General features: G+C 37.3%; 1 protein-coding gene across 6 annotated transcripts in view; it reads right to left on the bottom strand.

Annotated features, from left to right (window-relative positions):
* The window catches only part of dusp8a (dual specificity phosphatase 8a), a 65,239-nt gene extending 55,236 nt beyond the window's left edge, over positions 1-10,003 (bottom strand). Inside the window, exons 1-2 of one of the 6 annotated variants that reach the window (XM_067435781.1) lie at positions 2,645-2,853; positions 2,405-2,519 (exon numbers count right to left, since the gene is read on the bottom strand). The gene's annotated coding sequence lies outside the window, so the exon portion shown is untranslated. Of the gene's footprint in view, positions 1-2,404; positions 2,520-2,644; positions 2,854-5,071; positions 5,187-5,242; positions 5,396-9,487; positions 9,605-9,714 lie in introns of those variants that run through there. The other 5 variants (XM_067435780.1, XM_067435785.1, XM_067435782.1 and 2 more) reach the window with 5 other exon arrangements.
* Between the last annotated feature and the right edge of the window lie 5,573 nt (positions 10,004-15,576).

Here is a 15,576-nt window from a genome sequence, read left to right as displayed (position 1 = left end):
CACAGAATACACCAATAGTCTAAAGTTAGGCTAGGAAGTTTTATAGAGGCTAGCAATAGCAAGCTAGCTTTTAAAACATAAGATCCCACCCTCCCTCAGGTCATCCATAAAAATATTTCAGTTTGCAGTAACAGTGTAAAAATTTTAAATTTTTAATTTAAAGTGGTGATGAATTGAGAAATCAACTTTCCCTTGAGCTTTTGATATATGAAAGGTCATGGTAATATAAGAATATCCTCTAAGTATGCTGGACTCAGACAAGTCTTGGCCATCACTCGCAAAGGCAGGCCGATGAATCTCATTATATTCCATTCTTGTTCTGCTATTCTCTCTCTCTCTCTCTCTCTCTCTCTCTCTCTCTCTCTCTCTCTCTCTCTCTCTCTCTCTCTCTCTCTCTCTCTCTCTCTCTCTCTCTCTCTCTCTCTCTCTCTCTCTCTCTCTCTCTCTCTCTCATCTGAAGGCATCTTCATTAAATATGCAAATCTTATCCAATCCTAGCCGTGGGCATTTACAACCAAGTCTCCAGTGCTGCATACCTATCAAAACCCAGCGTTTTGGAGAGAGCCTCAAAACCAGTGTAGAAAATAGCCTATTACTTATTGGTTATGATTGTTTTGAATGTAAAAACCACACAAACATCATTAGGGCCATCCTTAAAAATTATTTTTGTTTGCCGTAACCCGACCGACCCTGTCAATTTAGGGCCGACTGTAACGTTTTCACTGTAACGTTAGACTATTAAAGCCCTGTCGGAGATTTTGCCACATTTTGCGAAAGGAGTCAGGACCATGGACACACCAGGCAAGTGCACTGCAGAGGGGAGGGCTTTGGGGGTTTGAGCCCCTGCCCTTTTTGAAAATGACTCAAAAGTGCCCCTCTCAACTTTCATCATTACTATATTGTGGCCAATAAAACAGAATTTGAATTATAATTAATATAACAATGTGTACAAAACAGTAACAAATGGCGGAAAAGCCGTTTATCTTTTATCTGTCAGTCTGAAATGTCGTTGTCATAACGCATTGCTATGGGTAGCTTGTGTTTTGCTTGACTACGCTCAGCACGTGATGCGCGTGGTGGGAGCGCCGGCACTGGTTGTAGCTTGAAAAATAATGCTTTATGTATGTTTCCTTTGATGGATACTCATGCTGGCTCCTCAGTGATAGGCTACACTACAACAGCGATAATAAAAGAAAAACGTGGGCAAAACGGTCTATCTTTGTAAACTGCATGCAAGCATTTGTTCAATGCATGCAAGTGCTGCCGAATGACCAGTCATTTTCGCCATCATCACCTGGGTATATTCGCTAGAAGATGCGAATAAGAACTTTCTGCAGTGTGAGAAGATCTGTCTCTGTGCGCTCGTCCAAAAGCGTGCGCACGTCTCACAGCGCGCAAATATTGAGCTCTGATTCAAATCTTGCGCTTGAACGGGCAAACCATGACGTCACAACAGTAATAAACGTTCTTCCGGGTGGCAAAAGCCGAAGCATTCCTATGGCAACGCTAGTAAATTGCTTGGGATTCAGACATAGGTAACATGATTATTGAGTGACTGATTAATTAATTCAGGAGATAGCAATACATGAAATGCCTAACCTTGGTCTAGTAGATGTAGCGCTAGTCTACTACCATCTACTACCATAATTTTTAAATAAGCTTCAGCCTACCCTTGAGTAGTTCTTTTAGTGACTGTTGCTGTTTGACTTACTATATGTTAGGCTATCGTAGATGGTCTATTTCCCTGTTATCTAACTAAAAAGGCTATGAGCGTTTTCTGTTGCTCGTCGGGGTCGGATAAGATGGCACAGACGTGAGCTTCTGACGGTCAAAAGGATAGCATGCTGTAGACTAGCGCTACTCCGCTTACGTTAGACATTCACTCAAACTAAACTTGCTGTGATGATAAAGCCAATGTGGTACACGCATCAATCAACCATCAGCCTACAACTATGTTTTGCTTTTCCTATTTCTTCCATTGACATTTGTTCAGTAGCCTACATGACACTAGAAGTTCGGTTCCTACTTTTACTCCAGGCAGTGACTGGCAAAGAGTTCAATCTTTAAAAGAGATCTAAAGTTTAGTAATATTAGTCTCAAATTTCCCCAGCTGAAGATAATTATGCTCTGCTATAATTTTGAAGCTGGACCGTTTTGAGAATACTTCTCTGTAGCGCCACTTTTGACGACATCCACTCGCTTTAGCCTCCTCACCCACAGGTTTTGCTGGATATATTTACTTTTTTCTGAAGGAACTCAATACAATCCTACACCTTTTGCTGTATATCTGATGGCGCAACCCCAAACACAACATGTTTTCATCATAGTTTCAACTTTAATCAACAAAAACGTTCTTAAAGGGATAGTTCACTTTGAAATTAAATTTTGATACGTTTTAGCTTACCTCATGGGCATCCGAGATGCAGGAGTATTTGTTTCCCCAGTAGTTTCAATTTTAATCATTTTAGGTCACACCCTTCTTGTCTGTGCCTCACATAATGCAAGTCTATGGTCACCACCTCAAAGAGCATACACAGAGAAGTCCAAATTAAACAATCCCCCATCGTAAGTACACACTGATGGCCTAAGACATGAAACGAGCGGTTTGTGTGAAAAAAACGAACAGTATTTATATCGTTTTTACCTCTTGTACACCACTACGTCCGACTGATCCGAGCCGATCCTGAAGCATGCGCGTTTCCTGTGGTGTATCCCTAGGCTTAATGCAGGTTGGAGCTGTTTTTCTTCGTGGAAGCTTTGCATAAGAGCTAATAAAATATTTCATCTCAAGACAATATTTTGTGTCTAATAATTATTTATTTGAGACTAGTAGCCATGTAATAAGCGAGATAATGTACACCCAGCCGGTTGTTATCACAGAATAAACCCCTTCAGAGTGATCCAAGACCCCTCCGCTTCGCGTCAGGGTCCTGATCACTCTGTCAGGGTTTATTCTGGGATAACAACCGGCTGGGTGTACATTATCCCTTACATATAAAACTTTTTCATAAACATATAATATTTTTCTTAAATATATACATGGAGTGTGTATTTATATATACATAATAATTATACACAGTACACATTCTTAAAGTAAACACAAACTTTTATTTTGTAAGTGATTAATCAAAATTATTTTTTCCCCAGCTATATTTATATATTAGTTTATATATATTTATTTTGTTGCTGCTGAATGAAAGAGATTGCACACACAGTGGGGGGAAAATTGTGAACAATTAAACTTTACTGTGTGTGCACAAAAATGTTAAGAGGTGCATGGATTTACAATGCTATTTCAGTTCTGCTTACCCCAAAAAAGAAAGGTCAGAACAGAAATTAATAGAAATTTCAGGTCAGTTAGAACCAAATAAATGTTTTTTGTTTTTAATTGATATTTCGACTCCTGTTAAATTTTCTACATAAATCTTTTTATTTTTATTCGGACTGGTTACATTATTTTCAGGCTACCAAAATGTCAAGGGTACCTGCCCGAAAGGCAATAATTAGGTGAACATAGTAAAAGCTCATTGTTTTTGTTCAGGAGGAATTGTAAAGTTGGCTGCTGTTTGTTTGCTGTGCTCGGTGGCAGTTAATTCTTTGAACTTCTTCAACCCTGTATTGCCTCATGAACGCACTGTCTGTGCAAGCAGGTGCATGGAAGTATGCAATGACATGCAGGTCATCCTATCATTGAATTCGGACCGAATGCAATGATTGGAAGAAATGTATTTGGTCCTGGGACTTCCACAGAAGATGCAGATGTTTTAACCAGTATAAAGAAGTGCTTATGAGTAATTTTGCCTACCCTAACTTTAAGAGATTAATTAACTCAGTCCATCCAACATTCAGTGAAAATACGAAAACTCAATAAATGACCAAAAACGATGAAGACTTTAATCCAATTTTAATGACATTCTGTTTACTTTAATAAAGGTTTGTAGTTTTTGTTTATTTGCAATTTTTTTGGTTTTTATTTTACTTAAACATAAACAAAAAATATAAGGAAACAAAATGACAATGCAGTTATTATAATTGTATGCAGTTATATTACGTTTTTATTTTATTTTATAACATATTTATAGATTCCGTTTTTGTTTGCTTGCAAACATTTAGATTTTATTTTACTTGAAAATGAAACAAAAAAAACAAAAGAAAAAAAATATTTTAACCAAGTTTTATTCACTTTAGCGCATATTTATAGTTTTTGTTCACTTGCAAATGTTATGTAAGAGTTGTTATTTTACTAAAAAAAATGGAAAAAAATGGAAAAAATGAATAACTATGAACATTTATTGAGTTTTTCTAGTTTTAATTCACTTCCAAATGTTTTAGTTGTTATTTTACTTAGCAAAAATAAAACAAAAAACTATTAAAAAATACAAAACAACTAATAACAATGAATGTTTCTTTAGTTTTTCTTTGTATTTTAGTGCATATTTATATTTTTTGTTTTTGTTCACATGCAAATGTTTTAATTGTTATTTTACTTAACAAAAATAAATAACTATGGGAAAAAAAACTAAGAATGATGAACATCATTTTGCAGTTTGTTTAAATTCTGTTCACATAAAAATGTTTGTTAGCAAAAATATGTTGTACCGCTTGTTTTCATCTTTGCAATAGCTTTTGCTAACAATAATAACCTTGACTGCAAGCTGCTGCAAACTTTCACACATTATCTTTCCGTCAATTTCTCATTCTCTCTCTCTCTCTGGTGCATTAAGGGAGGGTGATGCTGCAACATTGAGATTTCTGCAGCGCCATGCAGAAATCAGGAGACTCTAATGCAATATTTCTGTGTGTGTGTGTATATTATATATATATATACACACACACACACACACACACACACACACACACACACACACACACACACACGTGTGGTATATAAATATACTCACTACACTTTTTGCTATATAGAAAATAATAGAAGAAAAACAAGCATTCCAACAAAATGTTTAAAAGCATAAACAAAACACACAATCTCCATTTCACCTCACACTTCCAGTCTTTCTATCCAAACAGTTGTAAGTCAAATAATCAGTTTCACATCACATCCACATAAACAAACCCAGTGCGAGGTGAGCGACGGAGCAGCCTCACGCAACCACCATCCCAACATGGACGCCTTTGTTTTGATCACATTCCCAGTAACCATAAGTAACCATAACCTTCATCCTCTCACCAGAACACAAACATGCACAATTCCAGACTAATCCACTAGAGACAGAATCTTCCTTACCACCCTTCTGTCTCTCTAATCGCACCACAGGAAGGATGTACAGCCACACCTTGGAGAAAAGGAGCCCTCACTGTAACCTCTCCTTCAATCGGACGATCGGTAGCATGACAACAGCCCCGCCACCCCCCACCCCCGGCCTGCAGGATGGGATGAAGAAGTGGAGGCACGTCAGAGAATAACAAAGCTGACGCTGCATGTGTCTAATGGCGTTCCTTCGGCTTGACAATTCGAGTCGAGTGGGGGGGGGGGGGGCACTGCAGTTTAACACTGTGTATGTCGAAATGAGAAGGTGTGTATTCTCTCGAGACCACCGGTGGATCATTACCTTGTGCTGTTATTTAATATTTACACCTGTCTTGCACTTTCTAGAATGAGTGCAAAAATACAGTAAAAACAGTAATATTGTGAAATATTATTACAATTTAAAATAACTGAATATATTGTAAAATGTAATTCATTCCTGTGATTTAAAGCAGAATTTCCAGCATCATTATTTCAGTCTTCAGTCACATGATCCTTCAGAAATCATTCTAATATGATGATTTGCTGCTCAAGAAACTTATTATTATCATCATACAGTAAAGGAAAACTATTGTGAAATATTGTTACAATTCAGAATACATGTTTCTATTTTAATACATGTGAAAATGTATTCAGCAGTTTAGCATGGTCCTTCAGAAATCATTATAATATGATGATTTGATGCTTATGATAAGTTATTATTAGTGCTAAATTATTAATAATGGTTATTATTATTAAGAAATAATAAAACAATTTTCAGGTTTCTTTAATTAATATCAATTTAATGCATCCTTGCTAAATATTTGACAATAAATACATACTAATATGATGATTTGATGCTTAATTATTATCTATTATTATTTGAGCTCAATTATTAATATTGTATATTATTATTAAGAACTAATAATATGTTTTTTCAGGTTTCTTCGATGCATAATATCAATTAAATGCATCCTTGCTAAATATTCCGCAAATTTTTTTTTTATATGTTTTCAACATTGATAATAATAATAATAATAAATCATCATCATCATAAATGTTTCTTGAGCATCAAATCATCATATTAGAATGATTTTGGGAGGATCATGTGACACTGAAGACTGCAGTAATAATGATGCAGAAAATTCAGCTTTGCATCAGAGGAATACATTACATTTTAAACTACACGCACCTAAAGTATTACTAGGAACACCTGTTCAATTTCTCATTAATGCAATTATCTAATTAACCAATCACATGGCAGTTGCTTCAATGCATTTAGGGGTGTGGTCCTGGTCAAGACAATCTCCTGAACTCCAAACTGAATGTCAGAATGGGAAAGAAAGGGGATTTAAGCAATTTTGAGCATGGCATGATTGTTGGTGTCAGATGGGCCGGTCTGAGTATTTCACAATCTGCTCAGTTACTGGGATTTCACGCACAACCATTTCTAGGGTTTACAAAGAATGGTGTGAAAAGGGAAAAACTTCCAGTATGTGGCAGTCCTGTGGGCGAAAATGCCTTGTTGATGCTAGAGGTCAGAGGAGAATGGACACTGATTCAAGCTGATAGAAGAGCTACTTTGACTCGTTACAACCGAGGTACGCAGCAAAGCAATTGTGAAGCCAAAATCTGCACAACTTTCAGGTGGATGGGCTACAACAGAAGAAGACCCCACCGGGTACCACTCATCTCCACTACAAATAGGAAAAAGGCTACAATTTGCACAAGCTTACCAAAATTAGACAGTTGAAGACTGGAAAAATGTTGCCTGGTCTGATGAGTCTCAAATTCTGTTGAGACATTCAGATGGTAGAGTCAGAATTTGGCGTAAACAGAATGAGAACCTGGATCCATCACGCCTTGTTACCACTGTGCAGGCTGGTGGTGGTGGTGTAATGGTGTGAGGGCTGTTTTCTTTGCACACTTTAGGCCCCTTAATACCAATTGGGCATCGTTTAAATGTCACGACCTACCTGAGCATTGTTTCTGATCATGTTCATCCCTTTATGACAACCATGTACCCATCCTCTGATGGCTACTTCCAGCAGGATAATGCACCATGTCACAAAGCTTGAATCATTTCAAATTGGTTTCTTGAACATGACAATGAGTTCACTGTACTAAAATGGCCCCCACAGTCACCAGATCTCAACCCAATAGAGCATTGTTGGGATGTGGTGGAACGGGAGCTTCATCCTTGGATTTGCACCCCACAAATCTCCATCAACTGCAAGATGCTATCCTATCAATATGGGCCAACATTTCTAAAGAATGCTTTCAGCACCTTGTTGAATCAATGTCACGTAGAGTTAAGGCAGTTCAGAAGGCGAAAGGGGGTCAAACACAGTATTAGTATATGGTGTTCCTAATAATCCTTTAGGTGAGTGTATATTAAAATACAAAACAGTTATTTTAAATGGTAAAAAAATATGCGTTTTGCCATATTTTTGAGCAAATAAATTCAACTTTGGTGAGCACTGAAGAAGACACTTTTTTCAGAAACATAAAAAAATAAAATAATCATAATTATTCCAAACTGACTGGTAGTGTAATTGCTTTACATCATCAAAAATTCTGGCATAAACAACAGTGGTGCAAAGATGTGGAGATGGAGTGAGACTACACAGTTGCCATGGCAACGGAATATAAAAACGGAAAGGGAAAAAAGTAGTCTGGGCATGCGGAGAGGTTGCGGAGGCTGTCGCCTCACATCCCAAAGAATGAAGCACTCCAAACATCTGTTCTATTGATTTTCAGGGATTCCATACTACTTCCGAGTAGCATGTTGGGAAACAAAAGAAAATATATATTCGTATTCTTTTTTTGGCTGAAATGACCCATGACAGCAAAACAAAGAGAAGCGCGTCTCTGTTTAAAGTGACAGCAACTGCTTTCTAATGACAGACTGCACCTGGACAACAGCGGACAAACATCACAGAATGGAAGAGAAAAGAAAGCAAAATATCTTAATCTGTGTTATTCATTAACTATATGGATGACATCACTTATTTGGACTCTGTGCCATACGCAGGGTGATATAGACCATTGTTCTGCCTGAGCCTGCATGCATTTGTTAATCATTTTTGCAGTGATATCATCTGTTGTGATGAACTGGATTTGGTAACATGGGCCGATCTGTCTTTCACATTATGGCGCAAGAAGTTTTTTAGTTTCATGATATTTCAAATCACAAAAAATATCATATAATTTCAAATCAATGCACCAATAGATGTCTGTATATACCATAAAGAGACAACGTTCTCAAAGTTATCCTTCTGAGGCAAACTATAGCCATGTGCACTCAGAGCATGAGCAAGATCTAAACCCTGCAGCCTGAGATTAATCCATCCACCCATTCATCCATCCATCCATCCATCTATTATGAGAAAATGAATGCTATATTTATGTAATAATAAAGCTCATTTGTAGAATAGGACAAACTATCCTTAATAGTATCACATTATGCTAACATAAAAACAGCATATTACTAATGTCAATAATAAATTATCACAATGAGTAACACCATATTTTATACATGATATTATATTTTATATTGTATAATGTTAATAGCTTTGAGTAATCATTCAATAATTATATTGATCATTAATATAAAAATAATAAAAAGTATTATTTCTGTTATTTTACAATTTTTTGTGATAATATCAATCCAATTCAATATTTATTTTTATTTTATCATGTTATATTATTACTAAAAAACAGTTATTACAATGTATTATTATAGTTGCAGTTAATATTAATTATTTAAACTAAATATTAAATTTTACTGTATATACATTACAAAGTTAAAATCAATTTTGGAAACCACTAATTAAAATGTTAAAAATCAATGACTACTTATTATAGCAAGTGTTATTTTGTTATCATTGTTTAATGTTTAATTATCATCAACATCTTCTTAGCATTTTTCCCGCTCATTTGTAGGGTCTGCTTCGCGCGCACACACACACACACAAAAATAAATATATATATATATATATATATATATATATATATATATATATATATATATATATATATATATATATATATATTTCTTTCATGTAAATTGTATGTAGGCTACTATATAAACCTGATGCTGGACATTCAGAGGACTATAATAATAACAAAGCTCCTAGACTGCAATGAGCACAAGCCTCACTCAAATATTAAAAAACATTCAATATTATTTGTCATTTTCTCCCTGTAATTCTTACGCGTGAGGTGACACTGACCATACAATACCTTATTAAACAATAAATGAACCGGTTGATGACACATTGTGACCAAAGTGTGTTGTTGAGCATGTCATTGTTGCCCTCAAACAGACAGACGATAGACTAGCGGTCGATCCACGCCAGTGCGTCCATCTCCAAAACCACACTCGCTCTTCGACTATCATCAAATAAAGCCATATGCCTAAATGCGAGGTCTCAAATATCAATCCGCCCTGTTCGTAGTCCTGGACTCACCTCCGTTTGCCCTGATCCCGAGTTTTTCAGCTGCTCTCCATGTAGGGCACTGTGCTCCGATGGGAAGCCATTCGCCAGCAGACGTCACTAGTGTGTACTAAGCATGAGTCTGGATGAGTCTCTGTCACATGCGAATAAAACCCATCAAAAACCCTTCATTCTTCTGCAGCGCATCTGGGCCAGCGACTGACGCCGTGACGAATAGCGAGATAAGCGATAGTAGATATTAGCCAGCCGGGAAAACAGAAGGTGCACTTAGGCACTATAAATGAACTAAGGATGAGGTCATGGTTCAGGAGGAAAAAAATGCCGTTTACGTCACCTCCAGCCAATGGAAGCGCGTGGCCCAGGGGGTTAGCTGACGTCAGCGCGTTGATCCGCAGATTAAAGGGACACTGAGGTTTAAAAGAGAGCTGGGTGTTAGGGTTAGTGCTCACTTTGTAGGTCACTCGCTGGACATGAGATAAACCCGATATTGAATATTTCCAGCTATTTTCTTCTTTTGAAAGAAAATAAGCGACCAACAAAGGAACATAAGCTTTGATGCAATACTAATTATGCAAGTGTAATAGGCCTACTAATACTTGTGTAATACTTAATAGTGGGTCAAATTGGCATACAAGTAATGGCAATGTTAAAGGGATAGTTCAGCCAAAAATAATTTAAATTGTTCCAAACCTGTATTAGTTTATTTCTCCTGTTGAACAAAAAATAAGATATTTTGAAGAATATTGTTCACCAAACCGTTGACCCCATTTACTTCCCTAACATTTTTTTCCTACTATGGAAGTCAGTGACTACTGTCAACTGTCTGGTTCACAAATTTCCTCAAAATATCTTCTTTTGTGTTCGGCACAAGAAAGAAACCCATGCAGGTTTGAAAGGCATGATTATGCACTCTAAAAATGCTAGGTTAAAAATAACCCAAGTTGGGTTGAAAATGGACAAACCCAGAGCATGTTTTTTTTTTTTCTTTTTTTTATTTAAAAAGCTATCTTTTTAAATAGGTCCATTCACTGGGTTCAAACAACCCAATTTCTGGGCTTGTCCATTTTCAACCCAACTTGGGTTGTTTTTAACCCAGCATTTTTTAGAGTGAACAATAACATAAGGTAATTTCAGGGATTAACTATCCCTTTAATTGTACAGTTCAAAATGTATGTTGCTGTAAAATACATGGCGTGTGACAGTGTAGAACGTTTCTAAATGAGCGCCCTCTTATGGACGAGGGGGTATCAAAAACTGTGATCGTTTTTGTTACAGTGAAGGTCTGACATCTAGTGGTTAAAAGGTTGAATTACACTCTACGGCATATACACCAGGCATAACATTTAACCACATTATGAAGTGAATAACATGATTATCTTTTCATCACGGCATCTGTTAGTGGGTGGGATATATTAGGCAGCAAGTAAACATTTTGTCCTCAAGTTGATGTGTTAGAAGCAGGAAAAATGAGCACTCATAAGGATTTGAGCGAGTTTGACAAGGGCCAAATTGTGATAGCTAGCGTGATGATTGATTCATGATTCGGATCTCCAATGTCACGTGATTTCAGCAGTTTGGCAGTTTGACATGCGATCCAAATCATGAATCAATCTGCTGATTAATGACCGTTTGAATCTTTATTAGAGGATTGAAAACAAGGCAAGGCAAGGCAAGGCAGGTTTATTTATATAGCACATTTCATACACAATGGCAATTCAAAGTGCTTTACATAGAAAGGAATTAAAATAGGGATAAAAATGCATAAGAAAAAGAATACAATGTAGAGAATTAAAAATAATAGAATGAAAATAACAAAGGTAAACTAAAACAGTTATAAAAATAATTTTAAAAATGATGCATAGATAAGGTGCAATCAGTCGGATGTACAGTGCTCAGAGCTCATTCAGTTAATGCACAGCTGAACAGATGTGTTTTGAGTCTGGATTTGAATGTAGCTACTGTTGGAGCACATCTGATTTGTTCAGGAAGCTGGTTCCAACTGCAGCTCGCATTATAGCTAAAGGCAACCTCTCCTTGCTTTGAGTGACCTCTTGGTATTTCTAACTGATTTGATCCTGCTGATCTGAGTGATCTGTTGGGTTTGTATTTAATCAGCATATCTGCAATGTATTGAGGTCCTAGGTCATTGAGAGATTTATAAACAAGTAGTAGTACTTTACGATCCTAGATGTAACTGGAAGCCATTGCAAAGACCTGAGGACTGGTGTGATATGGTCATATTTTCTGGTTCTGCTCAGAATCCTGGCAGCAGTGTTCTGTATGAGCTGAAGCTGTCTAATGGTCTTTTTGGGAAGGCCAGTGAGAAGGCCATTACAATAGTTCACCCTACTGGTGATGAAAGCATGAATCACTATGATATGTGAATGTTAAAATCTCCAGCAATAGCAAAACAGTCAAACTCGGAGGAAATTAACAGTTCTGTAAATTCCTAAATAAAGGCTGGAGAGTACTTTGGAGGCCTGTAAACAATGATAAGCAGGATGCGTGGAGCACCTTTTAACACAATACCCAGATATTCTAGAGACAAATATTCACCAAATGACACTTGCTTACATTGAAAGACTTCTTTAAAAAGAGCAGCAACACCCCAACCTCTCCTAACTGCTCTGCAAAACAAACACGGAAGAGAAGACAATGCTGAATAAAGTCGTAGTTCTTGCTATTTTTTGACTAAAATGTATCTTCAATATTCTAATTAACTAACTGATGTCACATATGGACTACTTTGATGATGTTTTTATTCCCTCTCTGGACATGGACAGTATAGTGTGAATACACTTAGATACGCTGTCTGACTAAATATAAAATATCTTAAACTGAAGATGAACAGAGGTCTTACGGGTGTGGAATGACATTAGGGAGAGTCATTAATGACATAAAATTCATTTTTTGGCCTAACTAACCTTTTAAAGCTGGTTCTGATAGAAAGGTGTCAGAATACACAAGGCATCGCAGTTTGTTGCGTTTGGGGCTGCATAGCCGCAGACCAGTCAGGGTGCCAATGCTGATCCCTGTCCGCTGCCGAAAGTGCCAACAATGGGCAGGAATGTAGGCATTATAACTGGACCACGGAGCAATGGAAGAAGATGGCCTGGTCTGATGAATCACGTTTTTCTTTTACATCATGTGGATGGCTGGGTGCCTGTCCGTTGCTCACCGGGGAATACATGGCACCAGGATGCAATATGGGAAGAAGACAAACCGGCAGAGGCAGTGTGGTGCTTTGGGCAATGTTCTGCTGAGAAACCTTGGGTCCTGCTATCCATGTGGATGTTACTCTGAAACATACCACCTACCTAAGCATTGTTACAGACCATGTACACCCTTTCATGGAAACGGTATTCCCTGGTGCCTGAGGCCTCTTTCAGCAGGATAATGCACCCTGCCACAAAACAAAAATGGTTCTGGAATGGTTTGATGAGCATAACAACAAGTTTTGGCCTACAAAATTCCCCAGATCTCAATCCAATCAAGCATCTATGGGATGTGCTGAACAAACAAGTCCAATCCATGGAGGCTTAAAGGATCTGCAGCTAAAATCTTGGTGCAGATACCACAGCACACATTCAGGGGTCTAGTGGAGTCCATGCCTCGATGGGTCAGGACTGTTGTAGCAGCAATAGGGGGACCAATACAGAAAGCTCCGGTGTAGATCCAAATTTTGGGCCCTGGGTACAAACCATCTTGCTGGGCCCCCATACCAAATACCATAGTGATACCAATGGGTGGGGTATTGTATTTTTATCATAAAAACACTTAAAATGTAAACAAAATAAGCCATTTGTACATAGGTGCATTATATTGTGTTGAACCACCAGACACACGACTTCTCTTGTGCAATTTAAAACAATGCTCCATCTACTTTATTATTTCTCTGTTCCTCTATTTTGTGTGCTTGTTATTTGCATTTGATTTGAATTGTTACTTATTGTAATTAGAAGTATTTGTCTACATTCTTAAAAAATGCATAATGCAAGTAATGTTTATTGGGGAATTCCTGAATAAAGTATTAACATCATTTAACAGAAGTGCAAGAGACACGAACATGAGCAGGAATGTCACACTGCACACACAGCCCATGTCTTTATTGGTGCTTGCAGGGCACATTTCTCTTTTAGTCGGAGTGAAGGAGGATGAAGAGGATGAAGCACCACCGAGATACCTTCATCTGATGGATTTTTGAAGGCATGGTACATGTATCCTTCATTGCCTTTGGTATCCCAAAATCCTATGCTTTTCATTCAGTGACAGTTAAGCTGGGGGGGGGGGGGAAGATGGCGTCCAAAAGTTGTGTTTGCTGGTCAGTTTGTGTGTGAATGTTGTTTACCAATATTTTCCACTTCTGATGTCATTTCTAGCAAGACAATACCAATGTAGTAATTAAATATGTGTTTAGTTCTTACCAAAGCACGCTCTATTTTTCTGTAGATCATTAAACTGTTACACTGCCTTAGAAGTCTGTCCAAAATTAGTTTCGTGAGGTGCCTTCATGCACAAAACGCTGCCTTACAAGTCATTGTCTGATAAGGCAGCGAGGACGAGGCAACGAGTCAGCTGACTAGGTTTTCAGACGCAGCCATTGAGTTATCTACAGCCTCACCTGACCTGTGTTTTATCTACTCCCAATTACTAATCAGGTAATTATTCATATTCCTGAATCACTATTACATTTATGGAATGTAACTAGGGGTGTAACGATTCATCTACTACATCGATGTATCGATTTATATTCCTATGATCCAACTACATCGATCTGTGCTTTGCAAGTTGGCCTTCCGGACGAGAGATATCCATCTAATATCGTTTTAAAAGGTAATCGTTCGATTGTATCGATAATAGGAAATAACGCATTTGATTTAAGCACGTCAGACTTTATATGGATATTTTTTCTTAGCACTTTTAATGATAAAGGCGTTAAACATTACTAAGTCAGCCTATATGTGACATCAGCCGCACGTGGCAGCAGCAGCGAGCGCAAAGAAAACAAAACACAGAGCGGACAGGATTTGTCATGACAGCTGATAACAGAGCAGAAGCCAACAAGCGAGAAACTATCAGGCCACCATTGCGGTCCAGTTTGTGGAAACTTGGCTTTAGTAAAGACAGAGCTGTTCTAAAGGAGTCTCTCGCTGTTTGTAGTAGTAGCAGGTTCAGCCACTGCTCATTCAACCTGAAGAGATGTTGGTTGCACTTTATTTTTGATATTAATATTATATTTGTATTTTTTTTATGTTGAAAAACAACAGCAAAAGTAGCAGGTAAACCTACTGTTAATTCAACCTAAACTGTTGGTTGCACTTTATTCAAATAAAATGTGAACACAATTGCCATTAATTCTTTACTTTTTAGTTTATATTCATAAGTCATTGATATCTGATTCCCTTAAAAGAAACAACAGGAATCTAGGAAACTTCATCTGCACGTATTTATTTCAGTCACACTGATTTAAATTTTTGGCTAAAAAGTTACTGAATCGATTTCAAGTCACTGAATCGTTCTAAATTAACCAATATCCTCCTTGAATCGTATCGACAACCTCAAATCGTGATACGAATCGAATCGTTGTTAAAACGAATCGTTACACCCCTAAATGTAACTGATCTCCATTCAGTATCCACTATAACACAAATGAAAAAACATCTTGTGTTTATTGAGAAACGGACTGACATGGCTATTTTGTGATACTTCTTTACGTATTATGGTCGACATAAGGTGAATCTGCAGCTTTAAAGGGATAGTTCACTCCAAAATGAAAATGGCCATCATTTACTCAACCTCATACCTGTATGAGTGTCTTTCTTCTGCTAAACACAAAAGAAGATATTTTAATGAATCACCAGACAGTTGGCAGCC

The sequence above is a fragment of the Pseudorasbora parva genome, chromosome 25 (genome assembly GCF_024679245.1).
Source record: "Pseudorasbora parva isolate DD20220531a chromosome 25, ASM2467924v1, whole genome shotgun sequence".
Taxonomy (NCBI): Eukaryota; Metazoa; Chordata; class Actinopteri; order Cypriniformes; family Gobionidae; genus Pseudorasbora; species Pseudorasbora parva.
This window is presented reverse-complemented; position numbering and strand designations above follow the sequence as displayed.